Genomic DNA, 25,885 nt, shown 5'->3' with positions numbered 1-25,885 from the left:
AAGGTTACATCATATTGCACATCATGTGTTCACTGGTTTTGCAAACTCAAGTGGTGTGCTGTGGGCACTGGTCGCAGAAATGCATTAATTTGTGTGGTGATAAATTCAGATCTGAAATGCCTTCCATGTAATAACCGAAAAAGTTTGCTAGTACGAGATTTAATATAACATTAAAAGTTATGATGCTGCATATCTTTTCATATGTAATGTTCTCTTTTATTTTAGTTGTAAGTGCGAGCTGTAAGAAATGTATTCTAGCCTAGTTTTGCCTGCTATGTATGAAACGAAAATTGTTCAAGACTGTTTTCACTAAGTTTTTGCTTTATAAGTAGCTTATTAAAAATTTATATGACATGCTCAGTTCGAGTTTTTTTCTTCATGACTTGTCTTTCTAGTTTTGAATGCTGGTTGAGCATCGCAGTATTACCTGGATTTAAGCTGCCAATGATACTTGTCTGTTGGCCGGGTGCATTCTGATTTGTGCATCATTTCTTAGTTTTAATTCTGTAACAGCATTGCTTGTCTTTTGCAGCTGCAGCAGTAGCCACGTCAGAGCTTACTTTGATAATATTATGGATCTTCACCATAGCTACTGACAAATCAAGAATGCAGGGATGGCTCGCTCCTTTGAAAAGAGCACAGTGCACTCGGCATGTATCCCTCCACAGTTTAAGAAATGTTTCCCTTACTAATGCTAAACTCTTGAACAGGAGAAGCCCTATCGTTTCAGCAAAAATGTGCGTGAGGTGGTCACGAACTGCACTCACAAGCAGACAAAACCTCCAAATGTGGGGACAAAGAAGGCAGCTTGCGGCACGAACTGGTGCTATCGACAGCGGAATCTAAGAAAGCCTTCACTGACCTTACGAACACTTTCCTCCCACCCTTTATATGTGGATTTTCACCACTGTTGATATATACCAGGCAAACCTGAACGGATCATTTATCTCTTGACAGACCCATCACTCTCACCCAATGCATGGAGAGTTTCCCCAGCAGAGCGAGGGATTTTGTGGTGAGGAAGTGTTCGGGGAAAGGGAATGAGGGGAACCTGGATACAGATGACAAAAAAGAAGGGCACTGTAGACGAGCAGGTACACTGGTGCATGCATAGTATATGTTCTCTCTGGGGCTGACCTACTGCTCTGCTTTTGAACTGTCACTGACTATAGTGCCTTTATTCTTGACTGTGGTGGTGGAATATCTGCATCAATTGCTCCCAATTGTGCCATCATTCTCTGAAACGGCATTTTAGTGAAAAATTGCACCGAGTGTGCACCAAAGAAAGTATAAGATGGAAAGTCTCCCTCTATTCATGCTGCCTTGGTAGCAAAACTGCAACCAAAACCCAAAGAATGCTGTCATTGTTGCGGTCATCATCATCACCACCATGAAAGTCAATGGAGCGGCCATAGCAATACGTACGTAGCCGATGCCATCAGTTCATTTGCAGATTTGTAGCTTTTGTCGTGTTTGTCTACAGCGGATGTTCTGGTGCACTAAGGGCCCCTAAATATAATGCCGCTGCGGGCTCTTTTTCTGTCGGTGCCAGTTGTGCTGCTCTTCATTCTTCGTGCTAGAGTGGCATGGAGCTTGCATAACGAGAATGTCGGATCAAAAAGAAGCCTTGGATAACATCCGGTTGCACATTGTTTAGCATAGTTGTTGGCAGTGCCACTTTACAAAGATCTTGTAATACGTGTGTTCTACTGGTGACATATTTGTTTGAGTGGGGACCTTCCTTACAACCCTGCAAGATCGGAAGATAGAGTCTGTGGTTGTCATTTATTCAGCTTTCACATGTTCCACAGAAAAGATGTGCAGGACAGATTATGCATATTACAAGAAATTTGTATATGTTTTCTCTCTAACTTCCATTTTGCCGTACACTTTCAGGGGTGTGGTATTATTGACATGCCCTAATTCCACAAACTCTTTTCCTTGCCCTCTTGAAGTGTGCTTAAATTGCAATACCTGATGCAAGTCTAATTAGTAGAACTGGCTTGACGGCATGATATATGCACTGGGCAAGCCATTCTATTTACAAGAACTTAAACTAGTTTGGCAATTTTGCAGTGGAACTTTTAGACGCCCATTCCTGTGTTGAGCGTTGGCGTGTCTCAGCATCGTACCTTTTAACCAAATGAATAAGCACAGCAAAAGATGAAACCAAATGTGGAACATTGGCAGCTATGGCATCTGCAGCTGCATGGGCGATCTCGTTTGCGCTACCAGGGGGGGGGGGGGGGGGGTGAGGTGGGGAGGGTTATGCTTGTCCGTTGCATCTGCTGCTGAGGTCAGTTCACGGCACCAGTGTCTGTGATGCATATGACTGCTGTTGTAAAAGGTGATGGCGAGCGGCTACAAGTGAGGGTGTTGGGTGTTGTCGCCACTGGTGGCATGATTTCCCCCCAATGAAGGGCTGCTCTTCTCGTAGGTGAAATGAAAGCGTGAGAACAAAAGTAGTGCCACGCAAGACGGGTTGTGTGGCGATGATGGCTACGATATGGCACCAGAGTAGCACGCGTCGTCTGCATGGAAACAAAGTGCTGCATGAGCAGAAGTCTGCCTGCGGTGGCTGCTGTGAATCATGCCTGCATCTCACCCATGCACTGCCTCTCGCAATTTCCCAATTAGCGAAGCAGTCTCGCCACACTTTGCTTCATTTACAATGTACCGCACGGGACAGATTGTCCATGCCAGCTGCGCTACTCGCAGCATTCTCTTCCTAATATAAGCTGTGTACCTGTATATTCATAACACAAAATATTGATATGTGAAATGAAAACGCATACATAGCTGTGCTCAAATTTTGCATTAGGGAGTATTGTAATCGTTGGTGAATTTTTCAGCCTCAGTTCCTCACTGATGCATATAAAACTAGCTTCACTAAATTTCTTTACTATTTCGGGTAAATTTGAGACTGTATCTGGTACGTAGATGTATGTTGGATGGACGCTGTGCCAAATGAGAGTTTTTTGTGTGCCTAGGCCTGTAGAGGGATTAATGGTGGTTTCACCACGACTCTAATGCAAGCATTGCCTTTGTAAGCTCCACTTTTTCAGGCAGGTTGCGCAAAGTATTTTACACATGGGTGAATCTGACCAGCTTTGTTGTAGTGGCGTAGCGACATAGCTCCCAACAGTGACAGCAAAGTTGAGTGACAGAAAAAGAATGTGCACGAAGGTTTCACTTGTCAACTTGCTGTGACATATGCACAGCTTAGTTTACTTATAATTTGATAGTTTACTTAAAGCTTCTTAGCTGTGGGTAAGTCCTACCCATCAGTGAAAACTTTTGTGCAGGGGGTCCCTAGTCATGCAGCATCTTGAATACCTGGCTTACGAATATCAGTTGTACCTAATGTGGCATTCTGTAACGATTGTGTTCATTACCAAACTTTGGCTTTTCTATACTACAATACTGTTTCCTTTAATTTTTGTTTTGCTCACAGGATAGGTAGCGGAAAGTAAACCTGGAACAGCTTCTTCTATCAATAGTGGTCAGTGATGGGCAACACCGAAGACGCATCCAAGGCATCCAAGATCCAGCCACGCAAGCGCTGCTTTTTTTTTTTTTCAGAAGTGGAAGAGCAAGCAGCACTCACCATTGCAGAACTTGCGTGAACAAATAGCTGTACTTTGTGTATTTTATGCCCACACGGTGCTCGTCACATCGCACATGCAAGATCACATGCACACTCAGCGAAGATATGCCTTTAATGTGCACCACATGACCGGCCGCATTCAAGCGGAAGGCGCACTGTCAGTGCTACGGCTGCACCCACAAGCAGCGATGTGATCCTTGCCAGAATCTTGTGCTGTGCAATGTGTTTCACTTCAAGTGTTGGCACCATTTTTGTGGGGAATTGGCATGAGGGGTTGAAGTGTTGTGCGATTTGATTGCACATGCATCTTTAGGTTGAGTGCCAGCTCCATTTTTCATAAATTGACGTCAGTGAGGGCATTGACCAGTAGTGTGAAGCTAGTCGTACGAATATTGCAAGCTATGTTGCAAAAGATGTGAAACCTCGCAAAGGTATTTATTTCTTCTTCTCTTTTTTTAAATCACATTGCTCAAAGGTCTCTGTGTGTATTCCTAATTCACATTGCTTAATGACTTGAGTGTCTGTCCCACATTCAGATTGCTTAATGTCTAGTCAGCTTGTGCGAATTTCTTTTTTTGTTGCAGCATAATCGTTGGTATTGTCAAATTTTTCTCTATGTGAAACAACATCTCAGCTTCCTAAAAACCGCTAATGGAATATTCTACGAAGAATCTTGCTGAAGAATTGATAGTACTATAAAGAAAATTTTCTATATGGTGAACAAGTGTTGGTTAATACGATCATAATGCCACTTTCATGTCTCATTTCTTGACGCTGTTTTAAATTTTGAAATCATGTACCAGCTAGACCAGCAACAAAACTCTCCTAAGGTGGCTTTAGGACACACTTGTTTGAGTTCTGCATGTGGGCTTCCCCACACATCTTGTTTGACCCAATCACGATGGCAGACGTTGGTCTAGAAAGATAAATAAGGTCTGAGCATGCTTTGCAATCTGGCTATGCCAGCTGCATTCCTCCTTGCACAATCCATGCCCTTGGAAATCATACCGTAATGTGAAGATCGCTACTAGTTGGAGGACAGCCATGTTGTCCAGGGGAAGTGAGATGCGTAGGAAAGCCTTTATGGAATTTTGCCTATGTTACATTATAGGTTGATTAAGTTTTGGAGAATGGAAAATTTCTATTGCTCGCTCTTTATTTTGTGCAGTTTTGTTGCAAAGCCTAGTGCAAAGGTCTAGCGTGAATTTCCTTTAATGTTGCGAGCATGCTGCTTTCATGTTGTGAATGCTATGCTACACTTAAACTTGCATGGCATTCCTGATGAGAAATTACTTCACACAAATCTTTAGAGTGAGGAAATAACAAGACCAGCGAGAGTTATTTTTCTGTGAAGAAAGCGACAAATAGCAATGACGCCCTAAAAGATCGACAAGGTTTCAAGAGAGTGAAGGGAGGGATGACAGGCACAGGTTTCATTGAGGCAAGACGTGCTCTTCTGGAAGGAATGTTGAAGACTTAATGTTGAGAAGTAATCCTCTGTAGAAACTGTTTCATGCAGGAACCTTCATACCATTATATCAACACTGCATGAAGTGCATTGACTTTCTGAGCTCCATTTTTGGTTTGCATTGCTGCAGATTGAGTATGCCTCAAATGTCGATGGCTACTTATTTGCTGCTTTAACTCACATGTGGGGTTTTCAAATTTTGGACAACTTAGCCAAAGCACCCTGTATAAAATGCAGTTGACAGAAGTGAAAAACAAACGTATATTGTAGAAATAAACAAACAGTTTGAAAGAATAAGTTGCTTGATTATTGCCTTGGTGAGCACAAGGATAATACTGTAACAGAGGCAGTGAGGATCACACTTGCAGCAGGGATCACACTTGCTGCCTTCCCTCACATGCCATTGTATCGGGCACAGGCATAAACACGATTGTGACTTCAGATAGAAAAAAAAGAGTTTACTCTAGGGTTGGGCACTATGGACTGTAGGCTTTGCATGGAGAAAGAAAAAGAACTAGGTTAGGACTTAGCATTGCTTCCCAAGTATGCTTAGTTAGATTGCATACTTATATTGTGATGATTGTGACATCTTGATAGCTGTTTGTGCATGCATCAAGGGTAACCTTGCATGCTCTATTTAACAAAGGAACGTTTCTGTACCTCCTATCTCTTACAAACTTGCCATTTACTGCACACCGACGCACTCACATTTGCACACCACAGTTTTTCTTTCATGCCTCTAAAGTAGATGAAGTCTGCCTGTAACGTTTTAGCATTAAAAAAGCAAGTATCACAAATATCAGATATCGGTCTCTTTGAATGCTTAACCAGTCATCGTGTAACTGTTGTGTTCATTTTGGTGCTCGGCTTAACTTTGCTCCTTCATATAAGCACTGGCATTTGTCTCCCACAGGTGCAGCAGCATCAAGTAATGCTGGTGACGGAACTTCATTTCTTCTGTTTGTTCCGGTGGATACACCCAAGGGGGCAAAAGTGTCCAGGCCAGATGGGCACCATATCTTCCAAGGTGTTGGAGAAAGCAGCTCTCGGGCACGCCCTGTGGGCACGCGGATAGAGCCTCTCCTCTGCAACCTGTGCCCGTACAGAACGCACTATTTAACCCACTTCAAGGACCACATGCGGACTCACAGTGGAGAGAGGCCCTTCAAGTGCACAAAGTGTTCAGCCACATTTACGACGAGAAGAAGCTGTCGGCGCCACATGCAAAATAAACATTAATAAAGCAGGGTAGCTATATGGGCTTGTTAGGTCGTCTTCTAACTTGTAGTGCAGGTGGCATGGCACTGTAGGACCACAGAGGAACACACTGTACAGCAGTTAAGCGGGATACAAGAATTTGCAAATTGGCTGCATTCAGTGGTGAGCTTGCTCAGATCTTGAAGAGGTTCTGGAAACCACATTTCTTGGTGAGCTGAAAATTTTGAAAAGCAATCTAGCCTCGCTCTAGAGTAACAGTGCAGGGAATTATATGAACTGAAAAAAAAAAAGTGGACAGTGCTTTGTTCATTTCCTTCTGTTTGTCCAGTCCACTGCTCTGTTACTCTATTTAACTTTAACATGTACCAACAGGCCTGGCTTGGAATTTTTTTCGCAGAACCGTGTCTTGTGTTCTAATTTATAAGTAAAGTGCACAAAAGAGTTAAATCTGAGATATGCAATGAAAAAGAATAATTGAAAAGGTTTTGATACAAATCAGAACTATAGTAACCGATTATTGTAACTGAACTGATCACTGGCAAAATATTCCTGTAGGATATAGCAAGAGCATTCACTGAAAGCAATGCCCTAGGTTTGTGCTTCAGTTAAAAACAGTTTAATGAACTTAAAACATGTGCAAAGATATTCTTGATTGAACCTGATGAATTAACGTTTGTTTACTTCAATTACTGTAACTTATGGGAATTCGCTTACATTTCTGTTAGAAAATGTATCTGCTGGATGTATTACCTGCAGTAGTGGAATGTAAACAATTTTTGTATGTTTGAGCAAACAAATCATATATATAATTTGCTCTTATTATATTATCTTCTATATTATATGGTGTTTTTGAGAAGCTGGTGCCGTAGTTAGGTCTCAGAACTTACCATAAACACCCTAAACAGAATGCAAACATTTTTGAATGAGGAGATGTCTCTGATAATTACCAGATGGTCTAGTTACCCATAGTAGAATACAGTAAGACAATTTAAGGGAATACAATAAGGTGATTCATTTGAATCACTTTTGTAGCAAGGAAGACGTCTTCAGATATTCTTTTCTTCCTGAAACGGTGCATAAGTGAAATGTTTACGCTACATAACATTTTCCTGATGTAGTACACTCAGTGTGTCATGTTTGAACTGATTTCATTTATTATGCCTTAAAGGAATGTAGGCATGACGTTAAGTTTGTATATTCTCTCTGATCCTTTTTGTTATTTTCTGGCCACCCTGGTCTTCTTTGTCATGCCATGTTTGTTGCCGACAGTATGTATAGAATAAATTGTCATGTTAAATTTGTAGTGACGGGGTGGTTTTGCCGAGTGGGGACGACTCTGTACTTAGTTTGTTCCTCAGCTTTGCACCATTGTCGGCATTGGTGCCGTCTGCAGCGCAAACCATGGCAGCACCCCAGAAGGTGCTTTCATTGCTGGAATTGTGTGCAACGCCATGTGAGCTTTCACCAATGAGCAAGGATAGTTTCGTCGCATGACTCAAAGCTCAGTTCCCCTACAACACTCCCAGATGTGCTTTTTGATAGGTTACTTGGTTCATACTGACTTTTACAGCATACTGCATGAAACCTACACTGTAAGGTGTGAAAAAAAAAAAGAAAGACATGACAGGAAAGAGTGCAAACAGTCTGCTCTCTTTCCTTTAGGGTCTCTCCTTTTTTTTGCGCCTTACAATGTAGGTTTCGTGCACTACACTGTAAAATATAAGACCCCCAGATGGCGTTGCCCTCCTGAGTTCACTGGGGTGCCTCTGTGTCCTTTTTGCCCACTGCTCTGTTCAGGGTGGCGACAGTTGCGTCGTCTGCTACAGTGCCTGCCTTGGCTGTGCCCACTTCTCGGCAGAGCACGACTAATGCGCTAGGATAAAAAAAGGCTTTAAAAGTATGTTACTTCAGGCTAGTTGGTCAGATACAGCAATGAGGGTCATAGTGCTGGAAGACACGGACAGCAGCGAACCAACAGGATGAGTGGTCGTCCTGTTGCCTCGCTCTTGTCCGTGTTTTCCAGCGTTGTGACCACCATTGCTGTGAAAAAGCTTGTCGAGGAAAGGACAGGCACCTTTTGCAGAGAAGAATGTGTGCATATAATCGGCAATAAGCATTTTCAATGAAGAGATTCAGTTGTTGCTCCCATTTAAAATTTCATAAAATTGCAAAATGGTAAATTTTTTTTTATACAGGGTGTTTTTTTAATACTATAGAGATTTGTTTTTATTAAAAAAGGTATGAGCCTAGCAAACATAGCACTTTTTCTAGGAGTTTCTAGGCGAGGCGGGCATACTTTGCCACCGATGAGTTTCAGAAGGGTAATTAAGAAAAATTTACCTCTTTTTATGAGTGTCTTGGGGGTGCAGTTTAAATGGCAAATTTGGAAGCACTCAAATTTTCATGCACCCCCATTTTGAAAAATTTTTTTAAACCTCGCTGTATTTGACATATTTATTTACTTTCAGTGCTCAATCCAGGCAATGTGCATAGAAACAGTGTGCCCTGCTGCTATGTTAAACTGAAAGGCCCATATCAGAGTGTGACAAAGTTTAAATGATGGCATTTCGTGACCAACACTGATATTGCATATTGTGACATTGCTTTCCAGGCAAAATGAACCATGTGAAAATCTGCCGCGACATTCAGTTTCATACTTTGTTGCACTTTTCGTCACAGGGCAGCTTCCGTCTGAGATGACATTGAGCCCACATTTTCTGTTCTCTCAGTTCGCTCGGTTTTGATCTTGCCTGCATACAGCATGGAAGTTCACTAACCAATGTCTTGAATTATGTGGTATTTTCCAGATGACAAAAAAAGTATATGTATATTGCAGTGCATTGAAATTTGACTGCCTCCAAGTTTGCCATTTAAACAAGTTCCACCAGGGCACTCGTAAAAAACACAAATTTTTATTAAGCAGTCGGTTAAAACTCGAGCACTAGCAGCAAAGTATGTATGCCTAACCTAGGGACGCCTCTACAAATACGCCATGTTCACCATGCTTATAGTTACTTTTAATAAAATGTGTGTATGAAAAGTATTAACAAAAAACACCCTGTATGCATATATGGAATCGGCACTCTCACTACTCGCCTCTTCCCAGTTTTCTCAATTTTTCGCATAACGGTGTTTGAGTGCAAAACGACGTGGTTTAGTGCACATGCCCCCCACAGTTTAGATCACGAATAGTAGGACTGAACCTTAGGTATTACAACACCAATTGAACATTTTGCTGCCTTTTGCTCAAATGGGACTAAAGGGTACAGTTGAAAGTTTTTGTGCTCTTAAACATGAAGTGTTTGTATATAAAAAAAGAAACACCTCAATGAGGGGCTATTCTTGTCACGAAGATTAACATTTCTTGTCGCTATACGTTGTGTAATGAAGATGATAGCCTATACAATAAATAGTGGGGTTTTTCATGTCATAATTATGATCTGATTATTAGGTTTGCGGTTGTGTGGAAACCAAGAATAATTTTGACCACCTGGAATTCTTCGTTGTGCATCTAATTCTAAGCAAACTGGCGTTTATACATTTTGCACCCATTAAATTGTGGCCACCATGGTCGGAATCAAGCCCGCCAACCAAGGAGAGAGAGAGAGAAAAAAAGAAGGCAGAGATGTTAGCCAGAAAAGTGTCTGGTTGGCTAACCTGCTCTGGGGGAAGGAAATATGGCTACCATAGCGAGCAAAATAGTAATGGCTATGAAATGTTATGTTACAGTCTACGCACGCAGCATAAGTGATTTAACCGTGTGTTGGTCATGGTGCAATACTTAAACAAGGTGGTTCATGAAACGGAATAACATACAATATGACTGTATATAGTTCAGTAGTCATGGTGTCATGCTGTCAAGCACGGGGCCGCGAGTTCGATCTCAGCTGTGACAGCCGAATTTCGATGGTTGTGCAATGCAAAAAACGTTTGTGTACCCCGTGCATTCAGTACATGTTGAAGAACTCCAGGTTGCCAAAATTAATCCTCAACCTTCCACCTGGGCTTGCCTCTTAAACGAATTGCTGTTTCGGCACATAAAACCACAGAATTTATATTTCTTTTTTGCAAATCTAGACATTATTTTCTGCAGATGTAGTGGTATATGCAGTCTGACTCTCGCGTAATAGAGATCAGCAGTCAATACGTGTCCCTGCTAAACTCCACCTGAACCCACTGTCCTGCTGAAATGGGCATGTTAAGCTTGCTTCAATGACTTAATCAAAAGGGGCGTCTCGGTCCACCTAGTCATTCCCTTGAAATGCTCATCGTAGGATTTTAACACATGCAAGAATTCCCTGTATTCAGCAGCTGCATGTGCAAGTTCATATGTGTATGTTTTGAAATTTTACTTTGTCAAGGAAAATGCAGCAAGCACCAAGAAGAAAGTACATTGAGTTTCTGAAAAACTTTCCACGTGGCTAATTGAGAAGACTGAATTTAATGCTTGCACAACTTACAGAACATGTATTGCACACATGTTGGGGGTTTGGTCATTGGTAACATTTTATTTGTACTCTTAAACGGGACACAGTAAACAAGAAAAAGGGGTACATTTGAGTCTTTGAAACACTTCACACATTGCAGCAAAGGAAGGCCAAATTTAACACTAGCACAAGTTTGATATTGCACAAACATGAAGACTTTGTCAGTTGCCACTTGTCGCTCCTGGCCTACTCCGTCCACCTTTTCGTATATTTTGGAAGCTGGGGCACGATCTCTGATCGCATTCCAAAAACGTTGTCCAGCCATTTCTGAAGCAGCTCATGCACTAGCACACTCATAAGCCAGGAAACTTTCTCGGCGAGTGGATGCGACTGACTAGTTGCTGGAGCTCGCAATGCCTTATGTCGTACACCAGTGTGGCCATGTGGGCACCTCAGTGGAAGATGTGCCAACAATCGATGGCACCAACCACTTCAAAAAATGTTGCCACCCTGCACAGAGCAGCAGTCGAGGACATCAAGGCACCCTTTACATCGCGCCTGGTGAAACCCACCGATTGTGGCCACATATCGTAGAAATTTCGCGGCAGCATTGTCACGCCTGGCCTTTCCCTTGTGGAGTTGATGGCGTCATGGACATTTGCCACTGCGACGCAACACTAAAATGTTATGGAGGAAGCAGGATCTTTTGAGACTCCAAAATGATTTGGCAAGCTCGAGATTGGGAGCAAAAATGCCTAGCCCGCACCACACAATGCCTTAACAGTTGCGTTGCACCCTCGTAACCACAGTGTCAGTTCTCGTCAGTATCAATGAGTAAGAAGTGTGTGCTTGTAATGAATATCGAATATAATGAAGATGTTGGATGGGACTTTGTTATGACGACGTATGACTGTAGGGATGACATGCTCGCAGGAAGTGTGGACGTACGTCCCTGCATAGTACGCATTTGGTGCCTTAAGACTTTGTCTTTCTGAGCCACTCAACAATGAAAATTATGAAGTTGTCAGAAGAGTGTGGTTTGAGGCTGTGAGAACATGGTTGTATGTGCATCACACGGACTCGTTCCCAAAAACATGCTCGTACAAGGTCTGCTGTTGTATGTTTGTAAAAGCTTATTAACGCAAGTGTATCTTAGTGTATAATGGTATGCAGGAGGAGGTCCCGAACTCGGTGACTGTAATGCAAAACTTTCTATAACATATATGTAAGAATGAGAAGAGCAGATGTAATGAAATAAATTGCAAGCAGTCATACTTTTAGTTGGTTTCAATACAGCTTTGTAAAACACAGAAAATATTCAAGAAATAGTGTGTCTTGCAGGACATGGCATTGACATTCTATGCAAGTTTCTTGTGTCCTAAATAAATGTTTCAAGTAAAATGCAGTGGCATTACCACTGTTTGTGTGACATCTGTAATAGGGAAATGATTAACCCCCCTAACACTTTAGTCATGTCTTTTTGTTGCTTTTGTCACTTTGTGCGACTGTTCCATAACATATGTTAAGCCAAAGTGCCAGTAATATTTCTTTTATCCTGCAATGTATTTCTCATTTCTGTCATTTTATAAGCTATTTGATTTGTTTCTAGTGTGTGTATGTTTCAAGGTATTCATTGGAACCCGTGCTGTTGTTTTGGGAAATGTGGATGCACGCCTGCACACCAACTGTTTCACAAGATGGTTTGCCTGTGTGCTTCTAATTGAAAGTTGCTGCTCGTGCTATTTTGTCTTGTTCTTTGTCCCGTACTTAGCTGGCTTGCACTTAAGTACTTGGCATTGTTGTTTGCCTAGTTTGTTTGAACTTCTGGTTGTTGCCAGGCAGCACAGCTAGTCACGTCTCCACATCCGCTTACTTCTTTGGCAACTTCAGGTGTGTTCCAGTTAATTTCTACAAGAAGAGCTGTGTCACTTAAGAAGAAGGTGTTGCGCGGGCCTGACTCCAGTTTCGTCTGTTCAAATACATGTAAAATGCAGAAATGCTTTTCTGAGATAACCCCTGGACCGATTTTAACGAAACTTGTTGCATTATACAGATAAAGTTAAATCCTAGTGACTATTGCAAGCAAAGTTCTACTAGGGCCTACGGGTTATTAAAAAATTTTTTTAAAAATTGGAAGCTTAAAAAGAAATGAAGCCTGAAGTTTAGAAATTTGTCTCTCTGCATAAAAAAGATATTGTCATTCTGTAAACTGTATGCATCCACTAGAGCATCTAAACTGGACAAATTTGGTATATAAATTTACATCTTGCATGAATTTGTTCCTATTTACAAGGGTTTTGCAAAAGTCATGCTTGTACAAGAATGGTATATTGCAGAGGAATGTGTAATATATTATTCTTGTCTGCTTTAGATGTACTATTATATGCACTTTATGAAATTGCAATATCAGTTTTTATTGCAGAGTTAGGCTTGTAAGCTAAATGGTCTTGTTTTCTGAAAATTAGCTATTTTTGACAGTATTAATTAAAAATTAATGGCCTCAATCAAAAATGTGCTTCAGCGGCCACTAGAATGTAACTTGTTCTTCTATATACGACAAACCTTGCCAAATTTGCTGCGGTGGTTGGCAAGAAAAATGATTTCTCCTTTGCCATGTATTTAGATAGAGGCCCCCCAAGATAAAGCTTCCTCTTTATGTCTGAAAACACAACTTTTCCTTTGCTCTAATCTGTGTATTGGAACAAAAGCAATTCTAAACATCTATACATAATTTTATTCTTCTATTTGGTGCACTGGTGCTATTTAATCTGTGGCATTACACATGACATTACACAGTACATAGTTGAATTGCACACATTACTTTCCTAAGCCTGCATTCTCCCTCTAACACAAACTGCATTCACACTTATGGTTTAGCACACTGGCCATGTCTGTGGGCTTTCAACACAATCTCAATTATTTACTGCGCTCACTTGACTCCAATCTGTTCTGTGGCTCCCAGTGGTAGCACTCGTGCCATCTGCTTGGTAGACAGCATAGTCTCCTACATCATGGCAGATTTTAATGCAGCTTTCTTAAGATCTCATCTCTGTCTATTGCAGGGTTGGAACAGAACTCGAGATGACTTTCCAGCCAGCATGGCGTTTATGCACAAATTTGGAACACACCCAATATTAATGGCATCATGCACATATGGTGGTGGTTTGCGATTTATTCGCAGATAAAATATGGCATGAAGCCATGTTTTACCAAACTGTGATAAAAAAATTTTATTGTGTTGTGAGCGTACACAAACCATTAGTAAGCACAAATTTTTCTTTTGTGCCCACCAATAGTGTGAGCAACTGTCATGTGCACAACTACCCTGCCCTATAGCTTGGCCCTTCCCGTGTAAGAAGAGCATCTTCTCTCTCTGCAGCTGCACCAGGACGAAGCACTCAAGGCAGGGGCAGGTCATTTCTGCAGTGGTGGACGGCGAGGGAGAATACAGAGGAGGCAGCCGAGAACGAATCTTTCAAGCCACTCAAGTTTTGTCAGGTTGTCGGCAGCGCCATTCAAGTCACCAATGTTCGGGGAACGAAGACTGCCAGGAATAAGGAACCGCTGCTCTGCAACCTATGCCCATACACGACGCCTCATGTGACCCACATGAAAGATCACATGCGAACGCATAGTGGGGAGAAACCCTTCAAGTGCACCAAGTGCTCCGCTGCATTCACGCAGGCTGCAAACTGTCGGCGCCATGTACGCACCCACAGGCGCCAGAAAGCCCCGCTCACTTAATTACGTCGATTGTGAGCTTGTGAGCTGCAGGCACTAGAGTTAAGCGCAGGTGTGCGGGAGAGAATCACAATGATGGACTTTGTGTGAATGACGTGAAGGATCCCAGTGCTCCAGAATGCTTTGGGCAGGACCACAAAGGCATACGTACATCGAACCTAGGCAGTGCTTTTGTTGGTGTTACAAGATAGAAGAGGACCCAGTTAGATGTTGCACTGATTAATTTCCTAGTTGGTGCACTACTGTTAAATAGCAGTGCTCTAGTGTGAATGGACAGCTATTACAGTGGGGCAATGTAAAGGTAATGTAGGCAGGATTACAAAGGCACACATACAAGAAACACGGGTTCTGTGTTCGCATTGGCATGAAGTATGTAACTCGTGCTGCCAGTGGTGAAAGCACATGGGATTTAGGGTGCTGTGGTGTGAACGCTAAATGCAAGCCATTACTGAAAAACCTCTGTATTTGTCAATTTCTTGTTTATCAACTTGACGATACATGTGCTTTAGCCTTACATATTCATACTGAAGCACTGACATTGAAGAGCAGCATTCCAGCAAACATGGGGATGAGCATGTGTCAAATAATTCAGCTTTGTCTGCTGTTCCCATGTTGCATTGTCATTCACTAGTCTGTTGCACTTGGTTTTGATTGCAGCAAAAAATGTACACATAGGTAATATTTCTTTTTCTGCGTTCTATTTGTGAGAGAACAAAAACCTTCAAAAAACTGCATGCTTAAACTGTTGGCACTGCCAGACGATTACTACTAGGGGAATTTTTCTGTCTTGGAAATCACTAAAGTGTCAAATACAATTTCACAGATGAAAAAATAAATGTGAATTCAAAAATAAACAGTTCCAAAAGAATGAGTTGCAGGGCGATTGCCCTGATGAGTGAAATAATTTCTTACAGCTGGGGCCAGACTTGTCAGCATCTCTGTCTCCAATATAGGCCTCCATAAACACAATCCTGGCTTCGAATAGAAAGTTTCTACTGTAAGGTGGTACATAATGAACCATTGCAAAGACAAAAGAACGCTGCCCAACATCGTCTTGTCAAAGGGGTTATATGTTTCGGCTTCCACACAGAAGCCAAAATGTCTAACCCCTTTGGCAGCACTATTTTGGTTGGTGTTCTGTTAACTATCATTCTGATATGAATCTATTCCCTGACCAGGTGAAACGTGATCCATTTATTGAATTACTATGGACCACACTTAGTACCAGTGACTCTCCAAGTATGATATTGCGTACACACGTTGTGGTAATTGGTTTCTCAGAACAACTGTGGGTGCATGCATCATTGGTGACTTTCCACACAATTATTTATCATAGGAACCATTTTTTATAGCGTATGCCTCACAAATTTGCAGTTGGGACATTATTACACACCGCTGCATGCTCAATACAACTCAAGTTTCTTGTGAAATTCATACTTCTAAAATGGGTAAAGTCCACCTCAATTTCTATTAAAGATGCATGACTGATTGTAGGATCTAACCTCTATCGAGCAGTCGCAGCAACTTACTGCTGCAACTGTTAAGTCACGATTGCATGCATGCTTCTTGTGCACCAAAGTCGTTCTTCTAATGTCTTCCACTTGTGTCAGGGGCCAAAAACTGTATCAGATTGCATTGTCTTCGTTATTGGCCGATATTTTCTCTTGAAAGTATGGGAAGTTCACCTGTAACATCACAAAAGAAGTGGGTACTACGAACATCAATCGGTACCATTACATGTTTAACCATTCATGTTCATTTTGGAAAGGAGCTTAAATTGGCTCCTTCACTGCAGCACTGGTGTTTGTCTCCCACAGATGCAGCACCACCAAGCGATTCTGGTGAAGTCATTTCGTTTCTCCAGGCATTGATGGCAGATCCTCCCGAATGTGTGGATGAGTTCAGGCCACATGGCCATCGTTTCTTCCAAGGTGGCGGAGAAAGCGGTTCGCGGGCACGCTGGATTAAAAAGAGAAAAAGGCCATTCCTCTGCAACCTCTGCCAATACGCAACGAACCATGCAACCCACTTCAAAGACCACATGCGGACTCACAGTGGAGAGAGGCCTTTCAAGTGCCCAAAGTGCCCGGCCATGTTCACAACGAAAGCAAGCTGTCGGCGCCACCTCCGAACTGTACATCAATAGGGTTGATAGCTGCAGGAGTTCATTGCTGCAAACTGCACAGTAAGATGCAACGCAAGGTAAGAAAGTGAACAGATGATGTGCCGACTCACTGAGTCTATTGGAAAACTAAAAAAAAATATCCTGGCTACAAAGGTACAAGCCTATGTAAACAAAAGTATCACATTCTTGTGTTACACGTGGATCATAAGTCAGTGTATTTCTTGTCCATGAGATTAATTAAAGAGTTGGCACCCTTCCTGGTGTGAAATGACTCCATGATTTCATGCTTTATGGATCATTTCTCTTTTGACAGAAGTTCTGCATTTATCGAAATGCTTGCACCCACAGTCGCAGAAGTACATTGGCAAATGTAATCTTGACGTCTGCAAAAGAGATCACTCGTACTGTCTTAGTCTGAGGTTAGCAGTGTTTGTATCAGAGCATTGAAGAGCAAACTTTGCCATCCATCAAAGTGTGCAGCCTGCAGCAAATTTGCATAAAAATAATAATGCCTCACCGCGTAACATCAAGCTGCACTGACACAAACTTTTTTCTCGACTTACATCCATGGTGGCTCAGTGGCTGTGTCGTGCTGCTAAGCATGAGGTCGGGAGTTCAACATCTTGCTGTCCCTCTTGCCTACCACTCAGAATGTAAAAACTCTCTTCTAACATGCTTCAAGTGCACATCGAAGAAGCCCGTGGGATAGAAAATTATGAGCACAACATTAAGAGATGAGAAGTCAACAGTGCAGTTCAGAGAGCTGAAGTGCACAATATTTCAGCAGATCTTGCATTGTGTAGAACAGGTAATGCACAATCTATCAGAGCACTGAAACGGGAACCCAAGGCAGGCCAAATGCAATTGAAGTCCATGAGAAAAGTGAGAGGAAGACAAGATGTTTATACACATGGGACAGGGTCAGCTGATGGAAGAGAGGAACTAGAGATATCTGGGGAACTGTAATGAGAATGGATAGATTGCTGTTCCTTCTGATGTTAAATATGTTGTAAGATGTGGCTGTGCGTCTAGCTATTTCAGAATAGAACTTCAAATGCTTCGATACAATAATGGTAGAATTGGTAGATGTAGTCGGCTGTGGCTGTTTCAGAAACAGTACTGGAAAACGTGCCTAGCTGAATGGTCTTATCATATCAAAGCTGATAGCAGCGGCTCTCAGAACAGCGGCACAAGAAAGGGTGCAAATTCAGTTGTCAGCTGCAGTTTTCTTTAACTAACCCAGGAAATGCTGTGCCATATCACTGCTGTCTGAATTACGGTTTTCCTTGTAGTGGTCTGGAAGTGGGGTCATAGATATCCCGCAAACTGTAATTGCTGCCTCAACCAATCTTGGAAATGACCTCTGCTAGAATCCACTGGGAGGCAGAGGATACGAAAGTGGCAGCACTGCAGGAATAAATGAAGCCAACGATAGCAATGTGCAAGGTGGCCGCATTCAGTGACGTGTCCGCACAGATCTCGAAAAAAGTTCGACCACGTTTGTAGACAAGCTGAAAATGTTGAAAAGGAGCGCATGCTCGTCTTGAATAGAGCAGCAGTTTATGCGACAAGACAAGCAGAAAGAAATAGGTGGCAATTAATCTGTTTCCTTCTGTTTGTTCAGTGCAATGCTCTGTTACTTCAACTTTGATGTGTACCAACAGGCATTTTTTTTGCAGAACCTCGTCTTGTGTTCCCAAGCGTTTGCCATTTGTGACGGAACAGTATAGCCCAGTACACACGTTGCTTGTTATAAGGGCGGCAGCTGTCTAGCTCATTTTACCTTTTATGTGCATAAAATCAACCCGTCTGTAAAGACATTGTTTTGTGCTGATTGAAGCATTATCCTCCATCCGCTCACAATGAAAGGGAGCAGTTATATGTCAATCCTGTTCACCAGCGCTTACTTGAAAGTTGCATTAGGCAGTACATTTCCTGGTTAATTTTTGCGGTCATGCAAACTGTGCTTCCACAGAGCAAGCTGCTTGGGTGTGTTGTGAACAGCTAAAATTGAAATTATGCTTGGCATAGCGTGTTATTCAGCTCATTTTACTATGTAAATATAATAATTTTCACCCAACACCTGAAGTGTTGTGAAAGTCATACAGCACTCGTCCTTTTGTACGTGTTTCCGATTGTTGTCTTCGTCTTCTTTGTGCTGCATTTTCGCCCAACAGCTGGAGTACCTTGTCACGCCGTCAAACAGGCAAACATCTTGAGTATTCTCTTAAACATATTTCTAGTATATTGTAGTTAAGTTTACTTCACAATTTTGAATTGTAGATTCTGAGCGTCAGTTGGGTTTGTTTTGTTTTGTTGTTTTGTTATTGTTTTTTTTTAATTTGTATGGTTACGGAATTCTTGCACTCATCAGTACCAAGTCTGGATGTTGGAAAAGAATGTGACTATGATTGACCAGAGTTTTTCTCCATAGTGTCTAAGCCAAGATGTTGATATAGCTCTTGAAATTTTGTTTCTGTGGTTTATGTCTATTGCCTAAGCCAGTAACTGATGTTGCCAATGTCTTTTTGAAATGTGCCTGAAATGTTGCAATCAATCGAGAATACATGTGCTTGAACGTCAGGGTAACTGGAGCCAGGATCTTGGTAACTGGACTTTGTTGTGGCAACAAATCTGGGCAACACGCGGACCTTGAGTTTTGACCAGTGGAGTTAACTTCGTTATGGCAATAACTGTTGCCCCATGTCCATTTGTCAGTCAAGTCCACTTGTGAAATATTAGCTCCAGTTGTCACCCGAATGTAAGTCCACTTGTCAAAATGTTGTCTCCAGTGACGTCTGTATTGTTTGAAAATCGTTCATTACCCTTACTCTGAGGTGCTTGCCCATCAGTTAGACAGTATCCAAGCCTTATATTTTATGCCACTTTTTTACTTAGCTGTACCAAAATTTTAAAGTCAGAGCAATATAAATCATGGTGACTGTTTCCATTCAGTTGTCCAGTTCAGCAGCATCTAAATGGCGACTAGTTTGTGGAACTACGACTAGTTTGTGGAACCACATTTTTTTGAAACTCCACAGAACTGAATATATTGCTAAAAACGAAATTGAGTGACCAATGTCAGTGGCGCATCGCAACGGGCATTGCTGTTAGGCACCTTTCCTTTTCGCATTTTCTCGCCAGTTTTATATGTTATCACCAAGCCGGTGTAAGCTTTTGTTGGTTTCGTGGTTAGTGCGGCTCTCTTGTAGTTTTGACTTGTAGTTTCTTTGTGTGGGCATTGTTGCTGAGCTGGGATTTAGTGTTTTCACTGACGGCACTACCTACTGTGGTTGCTCAGTGGCTATGGTGTTGGGCTGCTGAGCACGAGGTCACGGGATCGAATCCCGGCCATGGCGGCCACATTTCGATGGAGGCGAAATGCGAAAACACACGTGTACTAAGATTTAGGTGCACGTTAAAGATCCCCAGGTGGTCGAAATTTCCGGAGTCCTCCACTACGGCGTGCCTCATAATCAGAAAGTGGTTTTGGCACGTTAAACCCCATAATTTAATAAATTTTTTAATAACTGGCAACACTGAAATGCCCACACAGCACGCTTTTGCTGGAGATGAAGATCAAGGTCATTCTGAACTTCTGAGTTTCACAAAAGTTGCAACTTTTTTTTTTTTTACTAAGTGACTCTTCTTTTTGTAATTGTTTTGTGTTGCTAGTCTTAGTCAGCAGCTGTGTGCGAGTAGAAACTCTTTATGAAGCAAGTTTCTAATCAAATATGCTACACCTTTTATTTACTGTTGATGAAGTATCTGCTTCTTTCAGAAGAGCAGCTTTTGTACCCTTAAGCTCAATCTCTCAGTAAATGAAACTCCTGATAAATCAAAGTTATTTCCCTGATTTCTTTTGGTTTCGGTTAACAAGAGTCCACTGTAGCTTTATCCGTGTTTTCAGTGCAAGCAAAACTCAAAATCAACACCAATTTGATCGACAATGAGGAAAGTGGTGTTACCAATGTCCAAGATGCTTTCAGATTCATTTTCCATATGAGCTTGCAACCATATTGCTTTTTTTTCAATGTCAAGTGTCTTCTCATAATTCGAGTAATGGTTTGCAACGAGCGCCGCAAGGATATACGAGCAGTTTACTAGCTAGCTGCATTGAGCCCTGCTGCTCTCTTGCCATTGAGCGTACCAAGCATTCGCACCATGACGATTTGCAAATTTTTCTGGCCATACACAAATTCCAACACACAGAGGACATCTGGTGCATACGGGTGTTCTAGCTCGATCTTCAGAGGCTGTCATGATTGTTATAAAGGTGATTTTTTTTAAAAGCTGTGAGGAATGGCCAGAAAAAAAGATATAGAAAGGCTGCTCATTTAATGATGCCAAACCAGATGTTGTCATGCAGATAATTTTGCATGTTTGTTTTATCTGGATCCACAATATGACTTGGTAGTCTCCACAGTTTCAATGCAGAGAGTTGAAAACCCAGCTGGACTGCAAAATTAGTCGCAATGTATGCAATTCGGTACACAGCATCTGAAGGGGTTAACTCTGATGTTAATAAATTTTTAATTGTTGATTTTATGCGACTCAAACAAATTAGCAGTTTGGAGCCTGTCCTCGACATTAGGTAACTGAGCAAAGAAATTTTTATTAAATGAGTTCCTGTGTGAGCTGTGCGAGCAAATACCTGATTCTAAAGCTCTCTCTGAAAGCAATACTGATGCAGAAAAAGGGCACCCCACTTTTCGTCGTCGTCAGTTACGTCGTTGTCCTATCCGTCAACAAGACAGCGCAGTGCGTTGCCTCCGAAGAGGAAAGGATGGAAGCGATCTACAACTATAGTGGCATCATGGGCACCCTTTCACAGTGTCAGTTTCGCTTTCAGGTAGCCCTGAATTTTAGATATTGGCTCGCTTAGGTCTTAAAGGAGCTTATGTAGAAAAAAATTTAATTTGTGAGATAGATAGCATCAAAGATGAGCTCTAAATTGCTAAGTTTTCTTTGATACCTAAAATTAGTCATTATCAGTTAACTACCATAACTTTGGTAATTAGGCAAATAACTGCACAAATTACTTCTTTTCTGAAAGCTGGACAGTCTAATGGCAACAATAACGGCACCATGGTTTCCATTGCTGCAATAAAAAAAAAATGTTCAATTAGAAACCCTTGTTATTTGACTTGTATGATAAAAAATTTGTATATTTTGTACCAGTTCAGAATTGTTAGACCTGCTTTCTAAAAGAACAATAAAGTAGCTTAAATATTCGCATAATACATGGTAGAATTAAACTAAAATTTAGCGATTATGGCGACTTTGGAGGATGTCCAAAAAAGATAAATGTATATGTATGAGTCTTGTATTGAGACGGACGTCTTAACATGGTCTTGTTTTTCTTGAACAGTGCACAAATGGAATGTTTCTGCTACAAACAAGACTTCTTCATGTAGTGGAATCATTGAATGTTAATCTCATTTCATTTATTCCGTCTTAAAGGACCGCACATTTCATTGTTTGTGCATTCTTTTGCATTGTTACTGTTCTGTATGTCTGGCTGGCCTGTTCTTTGTCATCCCATGTCTGTTGTGTATATAGAATAAAATGTCATACTGAGTGTGTACTGGTGATATGCAGTTGCCAAGTGTGGACGACCTTGTGTGACAAAGTAAATATAGTAAGTTTTAAAGTGTGTAGCTTTTCTTACCTCATTTCTCAGTTTATGGAGCATAAATTTTGGCACGACGTGAGAAATGCTTGTTATACATGTCAGGGTCATTGTGCTTTAACTCGACTTTGCTTTCCTATATTCACGAGCTTGAAATAAGATGCCGTGCGCTTCGTGGAAAGTGGTCTCAGCACTACTTACCATCGTCAAATGTTGGCGATTCAGAATAAGCACATTTGGAGAAGTTGCAGAAGAACCTTGTGCCACTCTCATTGCTGGAACGATAGACCTGTATTGCAGTACGTACTTTGACGGGCAAGTAACCAATGCATGCAATGCAACATGTGCTTCCAACAATGAGAGAGCAGAGTTTTGCCACGTGATGCACAGCTTGGTTTTCTGCAACACGCCTAATGCTGTTGCCCTCCATTGCATCAAGGTTGCAGAACCCACCAGTTGTTACACTATTGTGGAATTCATCAGAGTCGATAATTGACTGAGTTGGTATGGCGTTCACACTGCATACTGAGTGGTTCAGCGCACAAAAGTGTTTGTCTCACCTCCGTTGTATTCAGTCTTTGAGCAAAGGATCTCAGTATTCACTTTTGTGAAAGTTTTGCAGCAACACTGTCATACCTTGCTCTTCCCTTCTTGTGTCAGTGGTCGAGAGTTAGTGCTACACTTCTTAATTACTTGGCATTGTTCGCTTGGTTTGTCCATACCTTTAGTATGGACAACCTTTAGACAGGCAGTACACAGTAGACATACCTTTAGACAGGCAGTAGCGCAGGTTCATTTGTCTATACCAGCTTGCTTTTATCACAACTGTGGGTATTTTTGAAACCATTACAATAAGGATAGCTTGTGACTTAATTTCTAAAACAATGGCTTCTCTGCAATAGTCTGTATACAAGCAGAAATGTACGTAGACATTGTTCACCTCCTGGCACCCTATTTCTGATGCAAATGTAAGCCATAAAGCCATAATGTAAGCCACAACGGCTTCTCCTCTTTTGAGGAGACACCGTTGTGGAAACGCTCTCTTCTGACATGCACATGCTGTGATGGGATGGGATGGATGATGGCTGTGTGAATCATGCACGCATCATTCGAATAGTCAAATTGTCTTCTTTCATACGTAAGTTCATATTGAACAGGGAAAGCTGGAAACGACGCTCTACAGGAAGCCTACGGATAGCCCCGTAACTCTAAATGGGGAATCGTTACAGGGCAGCTAAAATGCATAAGCATGTGGCGATGATAGCAATTCCAATAACTGTTCAAATATTCTTTAGAGAACACTGCCTGAAAGAAATTGCCCACGAAACGCCTTAAACGACAGCTATGACAACTTAAGTTCATTGGAAAGGAGATCAGTGTTGGTTAGAAAGGCATCTAAAAAGCAATCCAAGCTGCTGTGAGCCTCTGCAACACTTTTAAATTTCTTATGTACTGCCCAAATTTAAACAATATTGCGCACAAACAGTAACCAATGTCATCAAGCACTGAGCCTCACAGGAAAACATTCCCAGAGGTGCCAGGCGTCATGTATCGCTGCAATAGGAATTTCAAAGACGTGTTAGGGTCACAAAAGAAAGTGAGCCCTCATTGTTCCGTCAACATAAAGTCCTGCACTCGCCTTAAGTGTCAGATCTGCAGACTTCAAAATAATGTTAAAATAAAAACACTACAAGTGATTACAGGCACGAAATTTTTTGCCTACACGATTTCTAACTTTATTTATTTGGTGGAATGTTGTTTTTGCTGCAAACAATACATTGGTGAAGCAGGACAGCCAATAAATGCCAGATTAAATGGACATCATACGAACTTAGCTAAGAAACTTTTGAAAGCAGTTGCACAGCATTTTAACTTGCCAGCTCAAAACCTTCATGAAATTGAGCTTCATATCTTACAGTCTCACTTTCTTTGGTTAGAGACAGAAAATATAGTGAATAATACCTTGTTTATAGGTTCAATACACCGCACCCCAGAGGCATTAATGTTGCAGAGGAAGCACCTGTTATCTTTATGCCACTGGTTAAAGAATTGAATTACAAGCGGCCCTTAGTTCTCATAGTCTCATAGCCCTGTCACATAGCAAATGTAATGTGATTTCCATCAAATAATGTTACGTGAACTTGATGTCATTATCCCTGCTTGCTGTTGCATGGAGAAAACAAATGTCTATGAAAATGATGGCCATGACCTTGGCAGTAGGGGGGGGGGTGGGGTTTAAACAGCCAACAAGGCTTGCATTCAACATTTGTACATCTTTTGAATGACACATTTTATTAGCAAAAAGATGATTTGAAAATATGTGCTTCATCGTTTTAGACAACTTGCCACAATTGTAGCACCTGAACCCAAGTCAAGGCAGGCTTAGCCTAGCCAAACAAAAAGCACCCTGTTCCATGACATATATCTCTTAAATGGTCTTGCCATACTTCTAAAAGAATGTGCAGTTAGGCTTCCTTTCTCCTACGTCCAAATTTTTAATTTTGCACATGCTTTTCTCGACACGCTTGCACACGGAAAGACCAAACTGCCAGAACTAAACAAGTAACATAGCTGCAACATCAGTACGTACATCAGCATCCAGCCACTAAAGAGAGAGTAGCATTTTGTCTAAAAATTGCGGTGCTATTTTACGTCAGTGGCTTTGATAACGAACTAAGAAAAACTTAATTGCTATGATATTAAAAATATGAGCCATTACCGATCTTAGAACATCTCTGGTATCAAGACTATGCATTTAATCCCAAATCGAATGAGAATGAGTTCCGTGAATTCACTTAGTTGAAAATGTCCACTTAGTTGAAAATGTCCTTTTGAACAATAGTTATTACATTTTCCTGCATGACAGCAGACAAATTACTTATAAACGGATGTCATTCATTGTAAAGGACACCAGATTTGCCGTGTGACAGAGGTATTACACATGGGTAAGCCAGAGCTGTTCACTTCGCTGGTACCATTCTTTTACATAATTAAATAGATCTTTTTTAGTTTTTTTCTCCCCACAAGCACCGTTCTAGTAACATACATTTTCTCCATATGTTTATTGTTTCATTTGCTTAATATTTGGGTAATGTTTCTTTGCCCCTCAGCTCTCACAAAGATGCATATTCCTACCTTCACTTCCAACCAAGCATGTCTTTTTAAATATCAGTTTCTCCTATTGGTTTTCATTCTCTTTTTTAGTCTTTTTCTTTGCACGACCTCAAACAATGTGACTTCTATTTCTTGTTTTCTAAGATGTGTCTGCAGTATTCTCAGTGCTTGCTTGCATGTTTTGAACTGTTTTAGTATTTAAAGGCTTCTAAACCAGTCACAGTTTTCATAGCTGTTGCCTCTCGATCACTGCCACCCTTCCTCTTCTGCCCCTCATTTCATGTTCTCCTTGCCTCTTATTTTTGGCAACTTGACTTTCACCCACTCGGCGCACCAACTTATTCTCCTCCTCCTTTGTAGATGGAGGAGAGTGAGCTGCGCGTACATGAAAAAGCTGCTAAGAAGTAGTTGCTGCATTGGCCAAGACGTCTCCTTGGCAGAACGTCGACTTCAGTGAGACTCCTTGTTCTACCACTGTCAGTCATTTCAAGCCTTCATTTTCTTGTGAACCCTCTCTCTCTCTTTCTCTCTCTCTCAATATATATATATATAT

At 41.4% G+C, this 25,885-nt stretch overlaps 1 protein-coding gene and 2 long non-coding RNA genes across 6 annotated transcripts in view; 2 read left to right on the top strand and 1 right to left on the bottom strand.

Annotated features, from left to right (window-relative positions):
• Positions 1-14,232, top strand: part of LOC135904995 (uncharacterized) — a 36,808-nt gene extending 22,576 nt beyond the window's left edge. Inside the window, exons 2-4 of one of the 4 annotated variants that reach the window (XR_010565290.2) lie at positions 3,455-4,038; positions 5,989-6,455; positions 14,100-14,232. This is a non-coding gene — a long non-coding RNA (uncharacterized lncRNA). Of the gene's footprint in view, positions 1-3,454; positions 5,880-5,988; positions 7,597-14,099 lie in introns of those variants that run through there. The other 3 variants (XR_010565291.2, XR_010565289.2, XR_010565288.1) reach the window with 3 other exon arrangements.
• A 2,296-nt stretch (positions 14,233-16,528) lies between these two features.
• LOC139061334 (uncharacterized) overlaps positions 16,529-25,885 on the bottom strand; it is a 42,713-nt gene continuing 33,356 nt past the window's right edge. Inside the window, exon 3 of the long non-coding RNA XR_011515361.1 lies at positions 16,529-16,639. This is a non-coding gene — a long non-coding RNA (uncharacterized lncRNA). The remainder of the gene's footprint in view (positions 16,640-25,885) is intronic.
• The window catches only part of LOC135904996 (zinc finger protein 513-like), a 78,691-nt gene continuing 69,352 nt past the window's right edge, over positions 16,547-25,885 (top strand). Inside the window, exon 1 of the mRNA XM_065435992.2 lies at positions 16,547-16,663. The gene's annotated coding sequence lies outside the window, so the exon portion shown is untranslated. The remainder of the gene's footprint in view (positions 16,664-25,885) is intronic.

The sequence above is a fragment of the Dermacentor albipictus genome, chromosome 6, assembly GCF_038994185.2.
Source record: "Dermacentor albipictus isolate Rhodes 1998 colony chromosome 6, USDA_Dalb.pri_finalv2, whole genome shotgun sequence".
Taxonomy (NCBI): domain Eukaryota; kingdom Metazoa; phylum Arthropoda; class Arachnida; order Ixodida; family Ixodidae; genus Dermacentor; species Dermacentor albipictus.
Note: the sequence above shows the minus strand (reverse complement) of the source record. Positions and strands in the feature narration are given on the sequence as shown.